This window comes from Phocoena sinus, chromosome 12 (genome assembly GCF_008692025.1).
Source record: "Phocoena sinus isolate mPhoSin1 chromosome 12, mPhoSin1.pri, whole genome shotgun sequence".
NCBI lineage: Eukaryota > Metazoa > Chordata > Mammalia > Artiodactyla > Phocoenidae > Phocoena > Phocoena sinus.
This window is the reverse complement of record NC_045774.1, coordinates 67201132-67228337: the sequence shown is the minus strand read 5'-3', so window position 1 is coordinate 67228337 and position 27206 is coordinate 67201132. Positions and strand designations below refer to the sequence as shown.

The window sequence follows — 27206 nt, the reverse complement described above, 5'->3', positions numbered from 1 at the left end:
TAGCATGCTGCATCAAGAAGCCGGGACAAAGAAATATGTCACATGTGTATTATTAGGGCCAATGGCAAAACACATGGGATCTCCCAATCGATGTCATTCATGAAATGAAAATATAAGATATAAGGCACATACTACCATCAAAATAACATAATACAAAGGCAAAAAATTCTAGCAAGTTTATTTAGGGAGGTCAAAGTGGACAAAGTGGCATTGGAGATCAAAGTGGACAAAGTGCCCAGAACACCTCCAGTGGCCAAGGAGGCAGGGGTCCAATTGATGCTCTTATTTTCTCCTCCTAATATTTCCCCCCCAAAAGGTGGCCTCACTTCACTGCAGGGGGGGGGGGATAAAAGAAAATAGAAGAAGCGAAAAAACAGTTTTTCTCCACAAACGGCACTCTAGGAATCAACTGTTCTTAACTTGGAATTCTTCAGGAAATGAACTGTTAGGCGCCATGTCAATTTGTTTGCCCCCTTCGGGAGGCAAGGTGATGAGAGGGAAAAAATGTTAGGACAGGATGAGAGAAACGAATGTTCTTATGAAGGCAGGGTGTTGGAAAAGAAACAATGTCACAGAGAGAAGGATGATAACATCCTCATAATGTATGTAGGACTGTCACCAAAAGAAAATAAGACAAGGGCTAGGTTAGAAATGAACATCTAGTATCACCAGCTACAAATGACAAGAAAGGGAATCCAGCACTAACCCGTTTATACAAGTCACCTTATATTTATTCCCTTGTGGTCAACTGAAACCTATACCCCAGGAGACACGAGGTGCTTTCACATGTACACATTTGTAACCTCTGAAAACGAATTAACAAAGGAGAATATAAAACCGCCAGGTATAATGGAAACAGGTGATGTCCACCCCTGCAGCCAGCTGTGATGTAATACCTTCCGCGTGGCGCCGACAGCCTTCTCTTCCCTCCTCCCATTCCGACACAATGTCTTCAGGTCTGTCTAAGTAATGTAATTTACTGGAGTGGAATTCCCTTGATACCCTGGTGCGGCACTTGGTGACAGTATCATTTATACTGAACAGTGTCGTGGCCTGACACCCATCCATTGGCCTTCACGCCTCATTCATAGCAGAGTGTGTAACTCCACCTTCCACGGTACCCTTCTGGGGTGTGCGCGGACAAATTTACTCCATTCAGCCCTAATTACAAACCTCGGCTGAAATGCTCTCATTAGATTTCTACTTCTCACTCCAGATGTCAATCTTATTGAAAATGCCAATTTTCCCGAGGATTCATCCATTAGCAATAACTCTAAAGCATTCCATGACTGAATGCATTAAACCGGCAATGAGGACATCACTTAAAATACAATCATTAGAGTAAATCTCCATTGCAAATGCTTTACGTCATTCAACCAAAGGAATAATGAGCCCAGCCCGGCCAGTACCCTCAAACTGCACATGAAGGATAGGTAAAACTGGCGGTTCTGCAGGAAGAAGTAGGCGGTACACCAACGAGATGAATTTCAGAATCTGTGTCATTCCTTAGAAGGTGTGGTAGCAAATCACAGTCAGAGCCTAATTTATCACCTTCTTTTGCCTATGTTTTCTTTTTTTTTTTTTTTTTTTTGCGGTACGCGGGCCTCTCTCACTGTTGCGGCCTCTCCCGTTGCGGAGCACAGGCTCCGGACGCGCAGGCTCAGCGGCCATGGCTCACGAGCTCAGCCGCTCCGCGGCATGTGGGATCTTCCCGGACCGGGGCACGAACCCGCGTTCCCCGCACTGGCAGGCCGACTCCCAACCACTGCGCGACCAGGGAAGCCCTTGCCTATGATTTTTACAGACACTTCAGTCTGTGGCAAAGTGCAATAAGACAGGCAAAGATAATAGGGAGTAAGTGTGTTCATGGAGGGGACTAAGGCTGTATCTGCAATGCTAGGAACTTGTTAGTCACCTAGAATGATTTGCTCTGCCTGAAAAGCATTCTTCCATTTCTTTCAACAGGAAAAGGAGAAAAAAAAAAAGGAAAAAACAGCACTGTCTGGATGCACTGCAAGAACCTGGGTACCGTTCCAGTGTAAGAAAGGTTTTACTGGTGTAGTTAACCTGAGGAATATCTGCACCCCACCAGACTGATGTGTCTTAACGCGAAAGATCCAGAAGATCCAACGATGATGTTAACATATACATTACAACTCAGAGATTGTATCTGCTGTGATTGGGGTGGTAGGACAGACCATGAAAAGTAAAAGTTGGAGAGAAAAAATTTTAAACTAGCAAAATATATCCATTGATAAAAGCAAGCCATCACTGCTTTATACCTGCGCCACGTTTTAATTCCTTAGCTTACTGGTCTCATTTATCACTTCTGGCCAGGTCCCAAGTGAGGCCAAGTCAGGGTCCAGTCATAATTTCTTTACTAATTTGATAAATGAAGAAACTGCATCCCAGGAAGGTCACGGAGGACGCTCAAGAGTCTGATGTGATCTCCTGAGCATCTAATACTAAAGGTTAACCAAAAAAGTGATACCTACGATGATGGAATATACAATGTATTTATTTAATGGAAAACTTTGGTGGGCAGAAAAAGACTCCTAGAAGGGCAGGTGTACATTACATTAAACAAAATAATTTGCAAAAGATAATAAAAAGGAGAAGAAACAGTAATTGTTTTCTTCTTGTCAGCATCTGGTTATCTATAGGATCGATCAGATGTGATAACAGATGTGATATTGTCTATAGGGAATTAGACCACCATGGAAGCTAACTGCTCCTCAAGTTTTGCCCATTCCCACCTGAAATATTTAAAACCTTCCTTGATTATAACATTAGTGCTCTCTCTTTCATGATGTACATCAGCAGGTATTACAATTAACACGCACAGATGTCAGAACTGAAATATCCACGTTTAAATAAAAAACAGTGAAAAGGTAAAAATAACTGATTATGCACAAGACAGCGCTCACCTTCAGAGGAAAGAGAGGCTTCCGTGGTGCTAATTTAATGGCAAAATAAAAAATCGAGCCCCTGGAGAGCATCAGCAGCTGAGGAAGAGCCACACTACTTGCGAAATGACCTGTAGCCCTCTGATTGAGAAACGATGAACAAGAGGCTGACCTTGTGTCCATTTAATTCCAAAATCTGTACTCTGAGCAGAGCGGGGAACCCCACAAACGCCCTGAAATTCTCCACCACATTTGTACGATGCAACATACAAGCATCACCATCAACCTTTTACTGAAGGCTCGCTTTGCGCTTCACGTACGTGATCTTACTGGCTCCCCACCAGCACCCTATGAGGTAGGCACTACCCCTGCTGCAGTTTTTAATGAAAGACATCCAGGCCCAGGAGAGGTTCCATAACTAGATCAAGGTCAACAGGTAGCTAAGCCAAGATTTGAGGCTGGGTCCTCCTTCTCCCAAAGCTCTTGTCTCAATTTAACTACCCTGCCTCACCATCTGCTGAGGTTGGAGACACCAGTGGGGAACGTGATCTGCAGTCATCAGTTTCCAGAAGCTTCTGGAATGACTCCTCTCTTGACTCATCTTATTTCCCAAATGACATCAAACTGCAAGGCTTTAGCACGCTTGTAGACGTTCTCGTTCTCTGGAAATGTCACAGCCACCCAGCCAGTAGAAGAGGGACAGCACCATCGTTGGGATCACGGAGGTGCAAATTTCCCTGTGAACACCAACACCACCTCTCTTTGGTGTTTCTTGTAGCCACAAGCCGACACGTTACCACTTACTGTGGTTGCAGGAGACTTGGCCGTCAGATGAAGGGAGTTTTTACTCAGTTAACTGCCCCTCCGACGTCTGTGTCCACAGCAGGCCTTTCCCTGCCGCTGTCCACCCCCCACCCCGTCCCTATGTGAACAAAAGGGTTCCCATCTCTCCGCAACACTGCTAAGAAATCCCTCCCTTGCTGTTCTATGAGTCAACAAGGCACAACTTTCTAACAATGAGCCGAGAAGATGGATGCTGTAAGACAGCATTTCAAACAAGGCGATTACGCTTCAACAAAAGATTCAAGGATCCCGTCACTATTTCTTGCGACACACCTTGTTTATGTATGAGTTGTGCCTTTCTTCCTTCAGAAGGGGAAAATGCTGATAAACTATCGCAGGTAGACACACAGCGCCCAAACCTGGCCGCCTTGCTGCTGCTGAAACGGAGACACATTTATTTCCCCAATGCACCACTTACCAGACAGATGCAAAGATGTGGGCAAACCAGTCATCAGAATTAACAGTGATTGTGCTTGCACTACACATTCTGATTTGTATGAATCTTATTTTTAGCCATGCATAAAGGGCAATAAATGGAAAATCTTATTCTAACCGCTACTCTTTCTGGGCCACCCACACTGCTCCACCTACCGTACAAGTCCACAAATGTGAAAAACACACACACACACACACACACACACACACACACACACAAAAAAAAACCCAAGCCAGGGTTCGTCCTAACAAGGGATGCAAAGCAGCTAAAATGTGTGACATTTTTTCCAGTTAGTGTTTGTACTTTCATCCTTTTTCTGTATCAGGACTTTCAGGGAAAAAAAACAACGTTGACTTATCTCTGGGCATTTTCAAAGACTCCACGGTGGTGAGCAGGCAGCGCAGTGGCATGTGCGATCCACCAGGCACCGCCACCGCCCTGTTGTGAGCCGCCTGTCAACCGGCTTCTAGCAAAGAAACGCACCCCAAACACATTTCTGTAAATTCGGGCAGATGATACCTACAACGTTTCGTTTTGCAACAAGCTCGGTGTTTTAAACGTTCCTCTAATGAACAAAAGTGACATCGGAAATGTCAACATCTCTAGAACAGAGCAGGCTGTCAAGAATGATTTTGCCAAAGTTAGGGCAATAGCGCTTGTCCTAAATCTGCTCTCAGGGAGCCGTGGGCCAACGCTCTCCAAGGCACAACACCCCCTTGCTGTCTCCCTTCCCTTCTCTGCATTTTCATCTCTGTCTGTTCCATCCAGTCACTCCCCAAGCCTGCAGCTCACCAAGCATGAACGCATACACGCTCTCCCTGCCAAGCGGAGCCGCTGCTGTTGAGAAACACCCACCTTGAGAGCAAATTAAAAAAAAAAAACTGAGGAAGAGGATGTTTTCTGGGGGCATAGACAGGATAGAGACGAGAGTCTGTTTTTTATTATCATCTCTTTAGACTTTTCATGAAAAGTTAAGTCATTAAGGTCCCTGGGTACCAATCCGAACGCGTGCTCCTCTGAGCCCTCTGCAAAGCACAGCAGCAAACACACGCAGGTAAGGATTAATATTTAAAAGTCAGTTCCACCAAATAACGAAGACACGAAAAGAGTCAACGCTGAGAAAGGCATCTTTACCTGTGTGTTTGCTCATTATCCAGAAACTAGAGGAAATGCTGTCATCCCCGGTAGCTACACGCCCTGCAGAGCTCACACCTCCTTCTGAAGAGTAGCGCTGATGAAATGGATCAGAGTCCACGAGCCTCAGAACCTCTGACTAGTGTTGTAAAAACACGGGTAATTAAGTGTTACGAAAAAGTGGGTCATCCACGACTGAGGTAGAGCCACACCTCCCCACGCTAGACTCCAAATGACTGTGCTGTGATAGGGTGGGAGGGGTCTGAACACAGCGAAAGCAAAACTTTTATGTGGTGAGGAGTGTTTTAGTTTTCACTGGTTTAGGTTAGAGAAAGTTAATCTCTATGTCAACTGCAAACCAACTAAACTTCTTGGTGAGTTTTTGAAGTTTTACAACAAATGCTGGCTGTTCGTGTCACGGGAAATTCAGAGTCAGTGTCACAAACAGTCCAAGGGACAGTCTTAGGTTTCTGTGACGGGCCCGTCGCGACGAGCGAACGCCGTGCCTCAGGGAAGCAAGGAGGTCAAACCAAAACTGAAGGCAAGGAACTGAGTTCTCACTATCCACATGAGCATCTCCGTCTCCAAGGGAGGATCCAAGCACTGCAGACCACTTCCCACACCAGTACCCAATCCGGGCATTCGATACAATTGCGGGCATTTACCAAAGCATCTTTCGATTACTGTCTGAACAAGGCAAGATATATACCTGGACTGAGCACATTCGTTCATCTGTCACTCAAGAGCTACAGAAATTTTAATTCAAATCCGTAACCACTGTGTCCCTATTATATACAAGGACAAAAAGGATGAGAAGGGATGCAGAGGGAAGAACTTCGAAGGACCTGCTTTTAAAGAACCTAAGTCTTGTACAGAGGATGCTAAGACCTCGCCACATCCAATGCCTAATATGGATCATTCTTAAAACACAAAATCTCTTCTAGCAGCTGTTTACTAAACACTTTCTCTTCTACTGACGTAAGGTTTGTGGGTGGCATTCCTTCAACCTTTCTCAGATGACTCCTTTAACAATCCCCTTAATTTTAATCTGGGTTTTCTTTCAGTGTTCAAAGCCCTTCCTAATTTTGGCTAAGAGTCAGGATTCATCCCGATCCAAAGTCGAGCTCTCTCCAAAGGGAAGCACAGAGATATGGAGCACAACCCACGCCATAGCCCGAACACCATACCAGACGAATCTGAAGGGAAGCTTCTTTGAAGGGGGATAAAGCATGAAGAGTTGAAGGAAAACTCTCCGGTTCGTAGCACAAGAAGGGCTATATCTGAACGTAAAATTGGAATTTTACTGGAGTCCACATTGTTTGGAGTATGGTTGGGGGATGGGGAGAATTTGGGTAATCAACCTTTCCCCACTTCTGCCAAATTGTCTTAGAGTGTATCAACTGTGAATTTTTAAATACCTAGAGCACAATCAGTTGATCTAACACTAAAACCATCTTGGTCCTCATTAAATCTTTCTTTTATGATTCCAGAGGCCCACTAGGATCTCGCAGGGCCACTCAAAAATCATTTTTAGTGACAGAATACAGAAATGAAAAAAAACCCAGTTAATAGTGATTTTCACTCCATAAAGACACTGGTGAGTCTACAGAGGTATCTGTCCATGCAAGAGTTGATGACTGTAATTTGAAGGGAGAAAAATAAACGACTAGGCCATCACTGTCCTAGAAAATGGTATCAAAGGCATCGTTCCTGAGCTCCAGCAATCTGTGGGATGTCAGCAGGCCAGAGTACTGCTTGTAAGTCGGGAATTAGTTGACAAAATGAAAAAAATCTGGAAAAATACACAAAAGTAGGAGTTAACAGGTAGGTTGTATCTGGGTAGCTGGATGAAAGGTAACTTATTTTCTTTGTCCTCTTCTGTTATTTTATAAATTTTGTACAACAAACATGTATTACTTTTATAATCAGGAAAATAAATCTACTTCTGTTTTGATAAAAGGAAACAATTCTCTGATTCTCATCTTTCTAGTCACTAAGGACATTTAATACATTGGATCTAGTATAGTAATCTGGGCTGGTGACAAAGCAGACATGAAATACAGGGAAAATCTGCTAGAAACAATAGATTATAGCTTCTAGTTAAGCATGACAAGGACGCTTAAGAATCCTGCTACACTACAGAGCTTTGCAAATACTTTTCTTCCTCACCATGACCATGGTCTGGGCACTCTCCAGCTGTACCAGAGCTTCACCCGCCAGGGGCCTCACAGTGATCAGCTTAACAGGGGTGTCCTTGGAAGAGGGTAGCTATCCCTTGGGTTAAATTACGGCTCAGAGAGAGAGTTGTCACTTCCTTAGTACAGGCACATCCAAAAAAGAGCACACATATAATTTCGAAAAAGCAACAGACTGGAAATTAATTGGAATAAGGTGACAAACTATTCGTACTACAACTGACATCACTTGGTGACCAGCTCTGTCATATGCATGGCTGAGTTTATTTGGAGATTTGCAGGGAATAATACCTTTTGAAATTTGGACCTGTATATTACTATGCTGGTCACATCACCCCTCTCTGTACCATGAGTGTATATGCAGAGAATGAAAATTAATTTTGATGATGCCTTCAGCAGAACACAATTGTGAAACAACATGTTATAAATAATCACGTACATTCTTTAAAAAAAAAACAGAATGGCTTCAAAAGTATGCCAATGGTTCCCCAATGACAATAAGAACTAAATAGATATGTTCATGAAATTATTTTATTACCAATCTTATCGTTAACATCACAACTTTGAGAGCGCTTCCAAACATAATAAACAGAATAAATGTAAACAGAATATCTGAGATTTAAACTCTGGCACTGGAAAGGTGGTAAAAGCCAAAACTTGCACGGTTTCTCAAGAATAAAAATGAACTTTATATTTTTCTATTCTAAGTCAACATTTTTAGATTATTATTAAGACACAAAAATAGGGACAATAAAACCTCAGTTGATTAGACTATTTGAAGACAAGATGAGTTTTTGGTTTGTTTCAGTTTTTTGGTGAATTGACAGACAGAAAATGCTTTTTGTTGAAAACCGTTTCCAAAGCAGTTTCTTTTCCTAATTATAAAGGATTTAACCATTCTCAGTGATTCAGCAGGTCAGTGTCACCAACTACAAATATCCTCCAGGGTATATTCTCTACCTTTACTAAACCAAAGCTACCTTGTTTTCTGAATCTTTATCACTGAAAAAGGGAAGTGGGATGTGATCGGTAGGGTGGGGTATGGGAGGGGGTGGGTAGGAAGTATGAAGGCTAGTTAATTCAGGGTTCTGGTTACTTGAGTCCCAGGTAGCTGAGCCATCGCTAAATGCGAATTCAGTGCCTGTAACCAGGCACATCTGATTCTTGGGGCCATGAGAGCTGACCAGGAGAGCCCCCGAGGGTCGGTCTTTGTTGGTTTTCTCTACCTCATGTCTCTTCCTCTGGGAGACTGTTGCGGGGAATCTGTGTCAGGGTGTCCCTCCAAAAATCATGGTCTCCAAACTCCTGGGGCCGAATTTGTTTTGATTAGAGTCTATATCCATGTCGTTTCAACTCATGCTTAGGGTGGCGGTAGCTATGTGTGATATCAAAGATGAATGAGCACCTACTTCTCCTGTTAGACCTTGCTCACCTGGATTTTCTTTTCTATAAAAACCTTTAATTCCAGTTTTTTGATATTTTAGCAGCTCCCTATGGCAACTGACTCCAAAACCTTTGCTGCTACGCCCTGTTGTCCATCACCTAAGTGAAAAGCATGGACAGTTTATTTCTAAGCAGGTCTGGGAAGTCGGGGGTGGGAATGAGCGACTGATTTACATGTATTGTACTTAAACTTTGATGACTTTATTTCACTGCTTTTTTGGTTATACCTTTTCCTTGAGCCAAGCGCATACATACGCATGTATGTATGTACGTATATGTATACAATATGTATGTATGTATATAATGCACACACACGCACGTTCACATATCTAAGTGATTCTGATGTCTTAAGGAGGAAGTGGGATAATTTAGGACAGAGGTTTTTGAGCTCTTTGAAACTATGGATCCTTATGCACCGCTCTTCAGGAATTACAATCCCTGGTCAGACCTAAGGGCAGGGCCTGAAAGGAGTAAAGTAGAATAGTAAAGTAGTAAAGTAAAGGAGACCTGAGGGAAACATGGCTACTAGCCCCGTGAGAATTCACTGGTCATTCTGCAAGGCCAGCTTTCTAGAAACCTAGAATAAGAAGCAAAATCCGCCCCCCCCACAACAGGACCCAAACGGACTTAGTGGGTTCCATCCTGCATGTTTCTCACAGGCCTGCAGGTCACTCATACAATTGTTTTGTGACTTATGGGTACCATAATGCCCAACATTACAGAGATTTGGTGATGGGGGATGAACTGTACTTCATTGGGAGAATGTCAAACAGGCATTATAATTAGAAGCCCTGTTGCAGGAGAACTATTTGCTACTAATTTTCTTTCCAAGTTTCCATTTTCTACTAGGCTTCAGTCTGTGGCAAGTCTATATCCCCTGGTTCCTGCTTCCACATCCGCCTCCACTGCTAAGACCTGTCACCTGCCGCCACTAGGCATGCATCCCGGGGCGCAGTACACGGACTCATTTATGATGACACAATTCACATGAACTGCAGCAGCCCCATGACAGGAGCACGGGAGGGTACACGTCCCCTCCATCACAGTGAAGCAGCTTTCCTGCGTGTGTAAATGGCATTTTGAAAGAGATGGTGGTCATTGATGGCAAATTTCCCTAGTGGTTTCTGTCAAATATGTCCTTGTCCCGGTAGGAAACCTATTCCTAAGACTTAAGTCTAACATTCTAACATTCTGCAGGTCCCTTACATTTGCCCAAAGAGGGCCAGGGTAGTGTCAGGGCTGATGGAGGTGTGAGGGACACAGCCATCTGTGCTTCTTCCGACCTCCCAAACTATAGCATCCCTGTCAAGCACTACTTAGTATTCTGCCCAGTATTCTTAGAAGGAAAGTAAGCTCTGGTATTCAGGGGGGGTTTTGTGTGTGTGGTAAAATACACATAATAACATTTACCACGTAAATCATTTTTAAGGGTACAGGTCAGTTGCATTAAGTACATTCACATTATTGTGTAACTATCACCACCATCCATCTCCAGAAATTTTCCATCTTCCCAAAGTGAAACTCTGTACCCATTAAATACTAACTTCCCTTTCCCCTTTATTCCCAGTGCCTGGCAACCACCCTTCTAAATACTTTCTGACTATGACTTTGACTAGTCTAGGTACCTCATATAAGTGGGATCGTATAATATTTGTCATTTTGTGTCTGGCTTATTTCACTTGGTATCTCCATGTTTCATCCACGTTGGAGCATGTGTCAGAATTTCATATTTTTAAGACTGAATAATATTCCGTTGTATGTATATACCACATGTTCTTCATTCATTCACTGCTGATAGAAACTTGAGTTGCTTCCACCTTTGGGCCATTGTGACTAATGCTGTATGAACATGAGTGTACAAACACCTGTTCAAGACCCTGCTTTCACTTCTTTTATACTCAGAAGTGGAACTGCTGGATCATATGGTCGTTCTGCGTTTAAATTTTTGAGGAATCATCATACCGTTTGCTATTCTGCTTTTTTAAATTAATAAACTTAATGTTTCAGTGCAGTTTCAGGTTGACTGCAAAACTGCAGGGAAAGCACCGTGGGGTCCCACATACCTCTCGCCTCCACATGCATGATACTTTTATAGAGATGCGCTAGGCACTTGGTGCCTTGAGTGTTTCACCCAAGGCTGCAGGGAGAGCTTCAGGCAGGTGGCACCAGGGCCGGCAGGAGTCTGCAGCTCCAAGTTGCCTGAGGTGTCACAGCAGCCTTCTACCCGTACTGGCTCGTAGTTATTAAACCGACTGACATCAAAGGTCATTTATCAGGAGAACCTGCAGTGTAAACGTGGACACTCACAGACGCCAAAGCAGGAGAGCAGGGGGGAGATGAAGGAGCCTTCGATCCAACCCATTTCTTTTACTTCTTGGTGAAGATGCTTCATAAACTGAAACTTCCCAGAATGCTGTGCAGAATAGCCAATTAGCGCTTGAAGGAGATGTTACAGTTGGTAAAGGGTAGATTGGTGATAACAGGTAATTACATCGCTCACAATTCTGTCAGCCCTAATACCAACCCTGTTACAAGTCCTTTGGGCAGCTCTCAGAAGACAGCTCCGGATTAATTCCTCTTAGAACTCTTTCATCACCTCTTGCTTTTTGGGTCTTATTTGTCTGATGTTGTGATTTTTATTTTAAACACATGTACTTAAATCTATCTCCGGGATTTTGGGCTCTGTTAACGTTTAGGCAATAGATAATGCTCCTTCATTACACATCTGCTTGGGAGTTGTTTTATTAAAGGTGATTCTTCTCAACTTCAGAGAGTTACAATAAAAGAACTGTAAGCCCTTAGTGCTACTTTGGATGATAACATTTACCACATTGAAGTATAATGTTATAAATCACAATGCTTAACCACAGATTCAAAATGCCCAGAAATTTCTCAAACATTTCCTGGACAGCATCACTCAGACTATTTTTACACTCACATTGACTCAATGAAACAAAGGAAAACATGTTGTGTAAAACTCCTACATTGAAAGCTTAGAAATATACAAAATGCATATAGGTTCACAGGCACATCTGTACATTTGCATGTACACTCCCATATACCCTAGTGTGCATTCGTTGAGCCAGACTCTTCTACTTTATTCTATTAACGTGGAATCAATTGTTCTTGTCCTCCGCAGAGAGGTGACCGGCTTGTTCCAAAGCTAACACAGTAACGTGCTGATCTTCCAAATATGTCAGTCCTAAGAACTTAAAACCCCACAAAACCCTGGACTTGCTGGCTTGGATTGTTTATTAGAGGTGCACCTTCCTTCCCATATGTGATTTGTAAAACAAGTCACATTTAAGTGTATGAGAGGAAGGATCACACTGGGATGGTTCACTTTGAAAGGGAGCAATATATTTCCCAGTCTAGGGGGAAAAGGATTTTCTCTTTTGAGTGTATCTAAAAGCATGATGAGGACACCTGCAAAAGGACTGTAGTTGTCATTTTAGCCTGTTAACGGCACTGTTAGTCAACCCTGTTGAAAGCCAAGGGCAAAGAGTGGCTGGTACTTGCGCCTCTGGAGTCGAGCTGGCACAGAATAATGACATCTACTTGGCTGGACTTTCAAAGATGACAGTGCTGAGAAGACCTTAACATTCTCTCTTCTGAGAGATGAGTCCATGTATTAAGTAAAGCACCACTCTCTTAATTTAGTGAAGTTTCATACACTTTTCTACCTTTCCTAATCATTCCTCCTTTCAGTCACACTTGCGTTAAAGCAGTGATTCTCAAAGTGAGGTTCCTGGACCAGCTGCATCGGCATTGCCAGGACACTTGTTAGAAAAGCCAATTTCCAGACCTACCCCCCAACCCCACGTCTCCTGAATCCGGTAGTCTGGGCACGAGGCCCAGCACGCTGGACTTTAACAAGCTCTCCAGGTGACTGTGAAGCAAGCTTATGTGTAAGATCCACTGAGTTAGGGAACCACCAATATGCAGATTCTAACCCCGCTCCCTTCCTCAATTATAATTCTCAAGACACCTTGTTATTATCATCTCAGAAAATTCTTAGCCTTCTTTGGTTGGAGGAAAGAAACCTTCGTCAAAACTTACATGTAATTTTTCCAGGTCCCGTGCTGGCTTCAAGTCTTAGGATGCAGGGAACTGGGCGAAGGGAGAGAAGAGAAGGCTACGGCAATCCATTCAGACATGGACCCCAAAGCTCTGTGGGGCAACCTTGTGACAGGTCAGCGAGTGTCCACCTGATTGGGGAAGAAGACAGTCCATTAGCAGAGGAAAACTTGCATGTTAACGTCATCCCCTTTCCCCTGCTATCCCGCTATACCCCATCCCTTCCCCGGCTTCCATGACCTCTAACTTACTGTGCGCCTCTGGACCGGTCCACCTAAACAGAATACGATAAAATAATCCAGGTATCAATGCTGGGGCTCACCCCAGGGCGAAGCACAGACCTCACCGGGTGCTCTCCTGAACCCCAAGGCAGCTTGGACATAGGTCAAAGTCCAATCAGTTATCTCTCTATTTCATCTCATGAATGTTTTCTTTCAACAAATCACAACACCTTGATTCAAAAGACACACGTGCGGGACTTCCCTGGTGGCGCAGTGGTTAAGAATCTGCCTGCCAATGCAGGAGACACGGGTCTGAGCCCTGGTCCGGGAAGATCCCACATGCCGTGGAGCAACTAAGCCCATGCACCACAACTACTGAGCCCGCGTGCCACAACTACTGAAGCCCACATGCCCTAGAGCCCGAGTGCTGCAAGTACCGAGCCCACGCACTGCAACTACTGAAGCCCATGCACCTAGAGTCCGTGCTCTGCAACAATAGAAGCCACCACGAAGAGAAGCCTGCACACCACAACGAAGAGTAGCCCCCTTTCACCACAACTAGAGAAAGCCCCCCGTGCATCAACGAAGACCCAACACTGCCAAAAATAAATAAATAAATTTATATATTAAAAAAAAAAAACATGGTTGTATTAATAAGAAGATACAGGAAGCAAATGATAAATTTGAGAATTCTGATTGAAATGAGATGATTCTCTGATGCCTTGGACATGTTTTTAAAAAAATTAATAGTACGTATTTTTTCCTGAGGATAAATTAATCCATGCTTATTATAGAACATCTCAAAAATTTACAGAAAAGAATAAAGAAAAAATAAACATCAACTGTAACCTTGACACTGATAAATCATTCATGATATTTTGTTGTATAGGTCCACGACCCCTTAAATGAAACTCCTGGGCCAGATACACTTCAGAGTTCAGAACTGTTTGGATATTAGAGAGTATTACAATGCTAAACTACCATTTATTACATGATGTCCCATCGGAATCTGGAGCAGCACCCCATAATCAAACCTATTAAAAATCTCTGCAGCAAAATAGATGCATATTCTTATTTAGTCAGATAAAATAGAGCCTCACATTAGTTCAGATCAGAGTTTTCTACCAAAGAAGTCACCAAGAGACCTTTGTGATTTTTGAACCAAAAGGATTCAGAACTGGGGATAAGGGATTGTGGATCAGTATTCTTTTCAGATACACAAAAACAGTCAGAGTTTTGTTTCTACTTTTTAATTCAATATTTTATGAATGTGAGCATTTTCCCAAATTATTAAAAATTCTTCAGAAACATGCTTTTCAATGCCTATGTAACATTACACCCTGTAGAAAAGGGTTTTGTTTATTTCATTATTTCTCTCATTTTTGGAATTACATATTGTTTCCTTTTTTTTGTTGTTATTGCAAATGACACTTTGAAAGACATACCTGAATATCAGATTGTTTGAATTTCTGAGTATTTTCCTAGGTAGATTCCTAGAAAAGGAATTACGGGGTCAAATGAGCTTTAAGGGTCTTGATGACTTTTCAGAAAAGCTGTACCAATTTACACTCCTGCCACAGCATGAGTGTTTGGTTAATTTATTTAACTACCCACTTTATCGTAGACACAGAAAAAATACACTTGCCCATCACACATCTTAACAAAGTTCTAATCAGGGACAACCAAACCTAGATTGTATTTTTGTTCTTCTTACGCAGAAGACAGTGAAGAGCTCACTGTTCTCACATAAAAGAGAAACGGGAATAAGGTAAGTTTACCATCAAGTTGCCCTCATTAGGCCAGACTGAGTCAGATCTGGGCAAGGGAGGAGTTGCCCCTTGTCCGTAGGGTCCTCACTTGGAAAAGGGTGAGGGAGAGTATGGAAGTAATCCGCACATCATCATGAGAAGAGAAACGATCATTTTTATTTGTGCGCTGATAAATTCTGCTTCTGGAAGACTGAAGCCTTGTGTTTCCCTTCCATTTGGTGTTTTCCTATTTTTTGGACATTAGGCTGCCCCTCAGCATGGCCATCAGAGAGCAGAAAGAGATGTGAAGACCAAATCAGACAAGCCCATAATAATGGCTAACCCTCCCGAGTGCTTATTACGATGTGTCGACGCTGGTGCCGGGTGCCCTGCATGCATTATCTCATGTAATGCTGAGTGCATGGGTACAGAAACTGGTGGCAGTGAAGTTCGAAAGTACGTGCTTGCTCATCAATCCTCTTTCTACCCTAGTAAGTCTGGAGGAATTAAAGGTTTGCAATCTCAAAGATCTCTTCAAGCCTAGTGTCTTGAACGACTCCAAGATAATCCTAAGACTCCGTGACTCTAAGTTTGGCTATAAATCACAAATGTTACCCTTACGCTTTTTTTTTTTTGTCAGCGCCTCCAACAGTATCTTCATGAAGCAGGGAAAATGGCATAAATAAAATCCAAGAAAATTCTAGATAATCGTAAACACTTCGAAGGTCCTATATGGACAGGAGGGAGGTTGTATCTCAGAATACAATGGAGAGTTGAGAGTCTGTTATATCTAACACAAAACAGGGTATACACGGAGAAGAATGAGGACACATACATAATATATACTTTAAAAACAACCAAACATACGAACACATTCTTCCCAAGTGTGACTACAAATTCGTAATGCTAAATCAGGGTTTAACAAGCCCAAGTTCCTTTCCATTTATAGCTTTTTCTAATAAATTTTCTTTCTCTCTTCCCTTTACATATTTAACCTTACAGGATAGTTGATGTAGAGAAGGTCACAATTTTCATACACTAATAAAAGAAAATCGAAGAGAGATTTTTTTGTTATAGGGAATGAAATAACCCCACTCTTTCCCTTATCTAGATACTCAGTTTCTGCATAGTTTGGTATATATTATAAGATGGCAGCACTTCACAGAGAGAAAAAGAGAGGGGGAAATTATTTTTATTTTGGGAGTGAGTTAAATTTATCTTCTCAACAATCTTCTCTAAAACTAAGGGGTGTTGCTATCAAATCTATCAAAAGACCAAGAAGTGGACCATTTCCTCCACTATGGCTTCTCTTTATGCTTAAAATAGCATTCTCCTGATAATTAGGTGTCAAGTGGGTGGAATGGCTTCTAAGTGATTTTTCTTTGCCACAATTGGATATATGGTTAATTTTTTCAGTACACCAGGCCTATAGGGTGTGAAAAATAAGGTGGTGATAGAGAAAATGACCACTCACCCTCAAAGAAAGAACATACTCTGTATTTTCCAAAGGGCCTGATTACTTGGGGAGGGGGGAATAAAAAAACAAAATAAACCACCCCTAATGACAGAAATGATTACCAGAAGCTCTTTAGCTACTCAAACTGCAAAACTAGCATTTTTAAAGCTAATTACAAATTTGGATTCTCTCATTTAAAAAATATACTTTGAAGCAGCCCACTTCTGTTTTAACGCTGAACCAAAATCTGTGCAACTGGCACATTATCAAAGTAAAAAAAAAAAAAAAAGCGTTGCTTGAACAAAATTACACTTTCAATGTCACTAAAACTTGAACTGCAAAATACCACAAGCTAAAAACTAGTAATGCCATGTGGTTATGTTATCTTACATTTACAAGAGAGTTTATAGTTTCCTAAGCACCAAGAGACTCAGACCACGACCGCTCACAGGAGCTTTGCTATCAAGGTCAGGTCATTCACTGCCTCTGAGCACGACACCTTTCACAGGTTCCTGTGAGGATCAAATGTGAATGCAATCAAGAGAGATTTTGCAAACTCTTAAGACATACATAACATGATGGGTATCATTATTCTTTTTACTAACAGCTTTGTGGGGCATAAAGATACAAATCCCCATTTCACAGTTAAGGAAACTGACAACAGGAAGACAGAGAAAAAAAAAAAATACTGAGTTAGGAGAGTTTTATATCTGAAATGGCCACAAACTAGCTGAGTGACTCTCTGGACTTGATTTTTTCAGTAAAATGAGGGAGTTGGGTGAGATGCTTTTAAAAGGCTTCTTGAGACTAATGGTTCTGTGATCTGCGACTTGGCCATGGTAGTGATAGGGCAGCTTTAACAACGACTCTTAGGAAGCAGTCTCTCCTGGAGGCCAATGTCAGCACTTAACCAATCTGCACTGCTGGGGCAGGGTCCTTGAGCAGCCTCCCACCCCTGTGAATGGGCCATGTATTAACCAACTCATTTTGCTGGATTAAGGGGAGGTTGGGGGCATCCTAGGCCAATAGCCAGGGCCTCTGGGGCATAGGAAGGAGGTCCCGGAAGAGCTTGAAACAGCAGCTCTTTAGTAACTGGTACAAATATTTCACAATTCTAACAACTAGTGTAGCCAAATAAGTGTAGACCGCTGGAATGTCAGTCTGGCTAACAGTCCCACTGTTGTCGGGCTACCAGTTCCAAAGAGATGGCCACCTCCGTGGGCCACCCACCTTTCCTGACTGAGTTCCTACAGTGTTGGAGGAGAGATCTAAAAGGGTTACTTTTTGTCGTATGAGTGCACATCATGTCGCGTGGGAATCTCACTTCCAAAGGACTGGGGCCACTAACTTCTGCTTCTACTAAAGATACTCTACCAGGCTAATACAACTTCCTGTAATGCAGAAAACGTTCAATATCTGTGCTGTCCAAAATGGTAGCCATCAGCCACATGTGGCTATGGAGAACTTAAAATGTTCCTAGTGAAGACTGAAGAACTGAATTTTTAATTTTAATCAATTTAAATTAATGTACATTTAAATAGGCACACGTGGTTAGTGGGTACCTTATTGAACGGTACAGCTGTAGGCTGCTTCACATACTAGTTTTCTTGGCTGTATTTTGGACCCCAGAAGCTCAGAGGACAATACATAATCATCCCTTCAACAAGCATTTACTGACCTCCTGAGTGCTGGGCACCATTCAGGTATCTCAAAACAATGGTGAATAAGACTGCCATGGACACTTCTGCTTTCATGGTGTTTCTCAGCTACACTGATTTCCGAAGACCTCACAAAATCTTGAAGTGGTTCACCAGACTGCGCTTAGGAAAAAGGTGGGTGAGGAGATATGGTAATGCTACACTAAGCGTGAAAGCACTGCTTTTTCGTTTCTTCATATTTACTGTTAGGAAAACTGGGGGAAAGTTTGAAAAAGAGATATCTGAATGGTTACTATTCATTCACTTACAAGTAAAGTAACATATCCCAGATGAGGGAAATCATCTGTAAGTAATTCCCTCTTGCACAAACTTAAAATTTACTTAAAAGAAAAAGTCAGTGGGGCCTGCATTCTTAAGCTAAGAAAAAGTAAATGGTATTTAATTACAGCAACAGTCATAAAAAATACAGGTGGGTCTCCATCTGCAAGCAGTGGGCAAGGGACGTTTATACCAATTAGCTGTGAAATGATCAGGTTTTCCAGATCATCATCAGCCTTACTTATTCTCTTCGTGTATAAGTAAGGCTGATTGCATTCTTTATCCCTACAACTCAACTCTTAGCTAAGATTTTCACAGTGGCTTGAATGGGATTTGATGAGCAAAGCCCCCTTTGCTTTTCCCCAGGAAAATACAGGTGGAGGTATTTTTATCTACATCACAAAGCGAATACCAGCAACATTATTTCTGAGAAACAGAAGTGGTTGGTTTATTGGTTTTCCAATTTCCAGCATTGCTTCTTGTCTCCTGTTGTCAATTCTCTCCTGTCCTGATCACCTTTCCCTACCTTACTTGGATTTGGACTGACAATAAGAAAAGACAAAATATTCAGAATTGTTTTATGCTTTTGTTTGAACCTGAATCCAGGTTTGCCAAAATTTAAGAGGACAGGGATATCACGCGCCAGGAAACAGTGTTTTTAAGCTAATTCGCTCCATTGTATTTATATTATTTCACTTGAGGTGAAAGTATCACCAAGCAAAATAACCTGATTTTCTCGGCATCCCAACGGGGTTGTACTTGGATGACACCATTGGGCCAATCTGACTTTTGAGCTTTAAAATGCCACTCTGGTCCCTCTGTGAAAAGCCACACTACTGGTTTTTAGGGTTAACAAATAACTCTTGTACATATACACAGACATACACACATTCCATCAATTTTTCCCTCTGGACTGAGTAGAAAGAGAAATTACAGTGGTCAGAAAACAAGAGTTCAAAACTTAGTTCTAAACTTACAAATTGCATTTCGAGACTACCATCTGCTGGAAAAGGTCAAATCTCAAATGTTCTGCTGGTCTCACGCTGTATAAAAATATTACTAAAAACTTGGTGACAGCTTTAGCAATAAACATGCTAACTTGTAAGTGGCCTTGGAGTCCTTATTCATATTCAGAAGCACTAACTTGAGTAGTCACACACCATTTTATGACCAGAAGGGCTTTAAAAAGAAAAGGGTCCATTGACGTTAATTTTTTGGAAACTACAGAGATGAGGTTTTTTTTTTTTAATCTACATTTCAAACAGAATTTCAACAGTCAGTTGTATGAGGCAGAAGACCTTTGAATCATAGATCTTGTGGCTTTTGTGTTTTGTTCTACAAGCATGGGAAGGTGATGTGAGGAAATGTGCTTTTTTTTTGCTGCAACAGAGAAAGAACTGGGGAGCAGTCATTTCAGAAAGGATGGAGAAAAGTAATTAAGATAAAACATTTCTGAAAGTTTCCACTTACACATTTCAGATGCTGGGACCAAGTTACTCTAGTTGGAGAACCCCAGCTAGAAAATTCACTTCTTTGATACTCAAGGTATTTACATTCCCAAAATAGAGTGGAGAGCTCGTTCAGATTCCTACCCCTCCCTAAGAGGATGGTGCAATCAGAACTTGCCATTGACAATTCTGAAAAGAAGCGAAAAAGAAACAAGTGTTGAAAACACACAACCTGCTTCCAAAGGGGAAAGGGAGGGGGGGATAAATTAGGAGTTTGGGATTCACAGATACACACTACTATATATAAAATAGATAACCAACCAGGACCTACTATAGCACAGGGAACTATACTCCACATTCTGTAATAACCTATAAGGGAAAAGAATCTGAAAAGAATATCGCTGAAACACTTTGCTGTACACTTGAAACTAACACAACATTATAAATCAACTATACTTCAATAAAAAAGAAAATACACAACCTGAAATAATTTGGGGGTTTCTGTAGGTTTTATAAGGTAAAAAAAGGAATACTGGCCTATATTTATGCATAGTAATAATAATACTTTCCACTGACTCAAAACTTCCATGTGCCAGGAACTGTGCTAGGAAATTTTGGGGTATTATTAGCACACCTGGTGGATGAGAGAACCATGGTTCAGAGAGGCAACGTGCCTTGCCCAAGGTCACATTGGAGGAGATGAGAGGGGATGATATGTAATCTTTATCCACACCCATCTGACCCCAAAGGCCACCGCTATCCTATGCAACACTGCCATCCACTACACTTTGGGGAGACTACATCCCTCTCCCCAAAGGAAACATGATCGCTTTTCCATGTGCTACCAGTAAAATGTCAAAGTAAAGTGACAAAGCTGCAGGTCCTTTAGCAATTTAATTATATGTGCATAAAGTTGACTAGCTTGTTAGCACTAAAATGGTTATATTTCATGAAGCATATTAGAATTAAAAATTTTTTTTCTATTGCAGTTTCTTAAAAATGCTATCAGGTATCTTATTTTAAAATGACCCAGATCATTCTCTCCAGGTGAATTATAAGCATAGGATACCTGTCCTCTGTCATGAGACATAGCAGTGAAAACCCTGTATCTGGTATCTCACTCTGGGTTCCAGTCTTCGATGAGCAGCACCACGCTGGCAATGCCCAAATAGAAAATACCCAAAGCAGATGTTGATGTGGCATTTAGGGCTCATGTACCATATTTTCCATTCTTAGGTCAAAGACCATCTATGAAATCAGGCAGTCAGTGACTAAGTTCATCTGCAGGAGTGGAGATGGGCGTGTGTGTAGGGGCTGCCCGTCAATTAGTAAAGGGCAGTTTCTTGAGAACTCGGATGGGCACCAAGGAAACCACAAACAAAACGAAAAGACAACTCACAGAATGGGAGAAAATATTTGCAAATGATGTGACTGACATTGGGTTAATATCCAAAATTTACAAACAGCTCATGCAGCTCCATATCAAAAAAACTAACAACCCAATCCAAAAATGGGCAGAAGACCTAAACAGACATTTTTCCAAAGAAGATATACAGATGGTCAAGAGGCACACGAAAAGATGCTCAACATCGCTAATTATTAGAGAAATGCAACTCAAAGCTACAATGAGATATCACCTCACACCAGTCAGAATGGCCATCAACAAAAAGTCTACAAACAATAAATGCTGGAGAGGATGTGGAGAAAAGGGAACCCTCATACACTGTTGGTGGGAATGTAAATTAGTGCAGCCACTATGGAGAACAGTATGGAGGTTCCTTAAAAAACTAAAAATAGAGCTACCATACGATCCAGCAATCCCACTCCCGGGCATGTATCCAGAGAAAACCATGGTTCGAAAGGATACATGCACCCCAATGTTCACTGCAGAGCTGTTTACAATAGCCAAGACATGGAAGCAACCTAAATGTCCATCGACAAAGAAATGGATAAAGAAGATGTGGTACATGTATACAATGGAATATTACCCAGCCATTAAAAAGAATGAAACAATGCCATTTCCAGCAACATGGATGGACCTGGAGATTATAATAATCTCCTAAGTGAAGTAAGTCAGACAAAGACAAATGTCATATGCTATCACTTATATGTGGAATCTAAAAAAAAAAAAGATACAAATGAACTTTTTACAGAACAGAAGCAGACTTACAGATATTGAAAACAAACTTACAGTTACCAAAGGGGAAAGGCTGGGGGGGAGGGATAAATTGGGAGTCTGGGATTGACATGTACACACTACTATATTTAAAGCAGATAACCAACAAGGACCTACTGTAGAGCACAGGAAACTGCTCAATATTCAGTAATAACCTAAATGGGAAAAGAATTTGAAAAAGAATAGATACATGTATATGTATAACTGAAGCATTTTGCTGTACAGCTGAAACTAACACAACATTGTTAATCCACTATACTCCAATATAAAAATAAAAATTTTTTAAAAAAGAAAAAAAAAATATTGCCTTGACTCTTCCCAGGTTCAACACTTGGTCTGGGCTTTTGAGGGATCTCTGCCTCTTTCACCCCATCTGAGAGCTTTGCTTCTGCCTGTGCTTCACCTATCAGCTAGCAAAACCTGCAAATTCCTCCCCGTGTGGGGAGCTGTGCACGCCTGCCAGCCTCATCTGCAGGAGCAGGTGGCCCTTGACTTACAGGTCGCACAGGTATGGGTGCCAGGCGGGTCTCACGCAAGGCAAGGTGCCGCTGGATCAGTCCCACGCAAGGCTGGCGGGGTCCACACAGAGCTGATCGCTGCCTCAGGGGAGAGGGCTGCAAATCTGGCCGAGGACCCTGAAGACAGGACATGCACGTGGTGTCTAAGAAGAGTGATGCACCCTTTCAGGAAAAGCCACTACCCTTGACCCACCTGTTCCAGCCCCAAACCTTTGATTTTTCCTCTCTCCCCTCATTTCTAGCAACTATTCTATCAGCAAGTGCTTTGACTCTAACTCCAAACTATATCTCAAATCTGTCAACTCCTCTCCGTCTCTGCCGCCATCAGCATCACTTCTCACCTGGCCCACTGCTACTACCATGGTAACTGGCCTCTCTGTGTTCAATCCACCCCCCACCCTCCCGGGAATCGAGGGTCCCCAAGACAATCCCAGGTGGGTGCTTCGCTAGGAGACTCACGGGACTCAGCATAGAGTCGTTCCCGTGGCAACGGTTTATGACAGTCGTCTGCTCCCAGCTCGAACCCTGACTGGGCTCTGGCCACACAGCCGCCCTCTCCCCACAAGACTCTCCTTCTCCCCCACGCTCTGCTTCCTGCCCTCGCTTCCTTACATGACAAACTCATCTTCTCTCTCTGGATTTACAGGCTCCTATTCCTGCCACCATCTGCCTTGTATAAAAATCAATTGGGCTTAATCCTGCTGTGGTCACATACCCTTTGGAGGCTCCTGGGCCGTGGTCCTGAATCCCACTGTGCCGACAACCACGTGGCACCGTCCGGGCCAACTCCAGCCTTGTTCAGTCCCCAGCCCAGCCTGACATCCACCGCCCAGCTCCCCGTCCCAGCCCTCTGACTCGGGCCACCTCAGTCCTTCCCCCTTCTCTGCCCACTTCGCAGCTCAGGGCAGATTCTTGGCAGGATGAGGAAGAGAAAGAATGGGGAGCGGAGGAGAGTGAAAGTCAGAAGTGGCGGAAGCTGCTGTGTGTACACAGGGGACTACATTTGTCCATAGGGATTTTATACTCCGCAGACCTTAAAAAAAATTTTTTTTTTTTTCCCAGAAACCACAGATCAGCCAAACTGCAAGGGATCTTGGAGATCACCGAATCCAACCTCTTCATTTTACTGATTAGGAAACCGAGGTGTGAGGAGAGGAAGGAAAGAAGAAGGCAGCATTTACTGAGGTCTCATCATCGGCTCTGGACACACGGTCGCAGGTCGCACAGCGAGCGGCAGAGTTGGGACCACACAGCACTTGACCGAGCATTTTCATCCCACACCAGTTTTGCCTGTTACTTACATATTCATATCATACGCAGGAAAGGGCTTGACATTTAACATATAAAGATACTTGGAATTCCCATCTCAAAAGGCAAATGGTTTTTCCCTCTGTATTATCCAATACAGTTTTTTATTGTGGTAAAATAATCAAAACACAAAATGGACCATTTTAAGCATCTTTAAGGGTACAGTTCAGTGGAATTAAGTACATTCATCTTGTGCAACCATCATCACTACCCATCCAATGCATTTTTTTGTTAATAAAATTTTATTTTTTTATATGTTCTTTAAAAATAATTTTTTTATTGTAGTATAGTGGCTTTTCCAATACATTCTTTTTTTTTTTTTTTTTTTTTTTTTGGCGGTACGCGGGCCTCTCACTCTTGTGGCCTCTCCCATTGCGGAGCACAGGCTCCAGACGTGCAGGCTCAGCGGCCATGGCTCATGGGCCCAGCCGCTCCGCAGCATGTGGGATCTTCCCGGACCGGGGCACGAACCCGTGTGCCCTGCATCGGCAGGCGGACTCTCAACCACTGCGCCACCAGGGAAGCCCTCCAATACATTCTTAAGTGAGTATTTTCTGAATAGCAAATTCAAAGTAACATTGAAGGACACCAAAAAAAAAAAAAAAGTTTGAAGGAAAAGACAAGTGGAAAATAAACTTTTGGGGTTTACACTTCACCCAACGAAACCTTTCATACACGAGGTCTCCCGTGACATATTTTTCATTATTCTCCTAGTCTTGAAATCAGAACTGTGAGAATGCTGGTCACCAGGTGAAAAGGCAGCTTCTGTCGCTTCTCTAGGATCTACACTAGTTGTATGCGGTTACAAAAATGTCACACAACCCACGACATCAAGGCCTTCCACGCCTCCTCCCTAAAAAGACAAATAAAACAGTATTTCTTGGAAAGATAGGCATTTACCAATGCACTGTATCTAGATGGAGCTGTCTCTGTCACTGGGGTCTGCTTCTAAGGGTTCAAAAGTGTTGGCACAAAGCACAAAGAACGTCCCTTAGCTATTCAGCATTTAGTTTAACTCCACCACGTATTTACCAAGATTTCTTTTCTTTTTTTTTCCGCCGTCCCTTCTTGGTTTAATGACCTCAAATGTACCAACATCCTGTCTTACCTAATCCCCTAACAAGTTCCATCAAATGCCAGGATAGAATCACACAGCACTGCAGGCACTAAGATCATTCGCTAAGAATTCATTTTTATTCCAAAAACTAGGAGCGCCAGACCATTCAACACAGCCTATCACACAGCCAGAAAATGAGCCTGGCACTTTAAGAGAAACATCTAAATTAATTTTTTTAAACCTCTCTCCCATCATAGGCTCTTTAACAACCTAATAACTCTCTCCTCAGAAAAAGAGGCACAAATAAACACGAAGCCTTTCCACATAACGGGAAGGGTTCAGGGGCCCTTTGAAGCCTAAGACTCCATGGGGGGACCCCAGGTTAAAATCCTCTGCTGTAAATGAACTCCAACAAGAGTTCCCTCTGTACTGGATCCTGGTTCCTGGAGCATCCCAGGGTGACTTCCTCTGGTGACACTTTAGTCTCCGGATGAGGAATGACCTTTCTTGTTGTAGCTTCAGGAACATCCCCACCTGACTTCTGGTCAGAGTTGCTGTGAACATGGCTGTGCTTCTCCCAAGCCAGCTGGCCGCTCTGGGAATACTTGAACTCTCCCCAGTCTCTCTCGTACTTGCCTTACCCAGATGGTCTTGGGCTCTGCTCTTTGATTCGCTGTCATGGATACTGCTGCCCCCTCTCTATCCCTGTCACTTTCCTTCTTGGCCCTTTGTGCACTCATAATTTAAAAAATTAAACTTGATTTTCTTTCTTTACCACAAATGTAACAACCTCTATTTTGTATTTAATTTCTTTGCTTTCCCTCCAAAAGCACCCTTCTGCCTTTCATCCCTTTGCCCCTTGGGATTAAACTGCCCAACACTGTAAATCAACTATACTTTAATTTTAAAAATTACCCTATCTATTGTAAACAGTGCTGCAATGAACATTGGGGTGCATGTATCTTTTTGAATTATGGTTTTCTCTGGGTATATGCCCAGGAGTGGATTGCTAGCATGGAAGCAACCTAAATGTCCATCAACAGAGGAATGGATAAAGAAGGTGTGGTACATATATACAATGCAATATTACTCAGCCATAAAAAAAAACAAAATAATGCCAATGGTAGCAACATGGATGGACCTAGAGATTGTTATACTGAGTGAAGTAAGTCAGACAGAGAAAGACAAATATCATATGATATCACTTATATGTGGAATCTAAAAAAAAAAAGGGGGTACAAATGAACTTATTTACAAAACAGAAGTATAGTCACAGATGTAGAAAACAAACTTATGGTTACCAGGGGATAAGGAGGGGGGGAGGGATAAATTGGGAGACTGGGACTGACATATACACACTACTATATATAAAAGAGATAACTAGTAAGAACCCGCTGTATAGCACAGGAAACTCTACTCAATACTCCGTAATGGCCTATATGGGAAAAGAATCTAAAAAATGGAAGAGTGGATATATGTATATGTATAACTGATTCACTTTGCCGTACACCTGAAACTAATACAACATTGTAAATCAACTATACTCCAATAAAAATTTTTAAAAATTAGCCTGTAAATTTTTACAAAAAACTAGCTGGGATTTTGACAGGGCTTGTGTTGAATATGTATGTGTACCAGTTTGGTGGTATTCCCATCTTAACAATAGCAAGCCTTCTGATCTATGAACATTGGCTGTCTTTCCATTTCATTTAAGGTCTTCTTAATTTCTTTCTATAGTGTTCTGTAGTTTTCAGTGTATAAGTCTTGCACTTCCTTTGTTAAGTCTGAGTATTTCATTCTCTTTGATGTTGTTGTAAATAGAGTTGTTTTCTTAATTTTATTTCCAGAGTGTTTCATGGCTAGTGTGTAGAAATAAAATTGAGTTTTGTACATTGATCTTTTATCCCATAACCTTTTATCCTACAATCCTAAACTTGTTTGTTAGTTCTAATAATTGTTTGTGCGTTTTGGTGTGTGTGTGTGGACGCCAGTCTTAAGTATTTTAAAGCATTCTAAAGCACAGGTAGACCGCAGCACATAAACCCAGCACTGAAATTGCACTGCAAACACCAAGTGCCCACAGTACTCGTCCCTCCTCCCTAGGCACTGGGTGATGTTCCTGCTTTGGGGCCATTTGAAGCCTAAGGCTCCATGGGGGGAGTCTTAGTGGCATTCCTGCTCTTGCTGACAGCCATATAATGATTTGGAGAGATATGTTTCTGGGACTCCAGGATGCACGGTGAAACATAAACCTATTTCCCACA

General features: G+C 42.2%; 1 protein-coding gene across 2 annotated transcripts in view; it reads right to left on the bottom strand.

The window, feature by feature from the left end:
• The window catches only part of BACH2 (BTB domain and CNC homolog 2), a 362077-nt gene that overhangs the window by 146334 nt on the left and 188537 nt on the right, over window positions 1-27206 (bottom strand). Inside the window, exon 4 of one of the 2 annotated variants that reach the window (XM_032650803.1) lies at window positions 13017-13165. The gene's annotated coding sequence lies outside the window, so the exon portion shown is untranslated. Of the gene's footprint in view, window positions 1-5319; window positions 6680-13016; window positions 13166-27206 lie in introns of those variants that run through there. The other variant, XM_032650804.1, reaches the window with a different exon arrangement.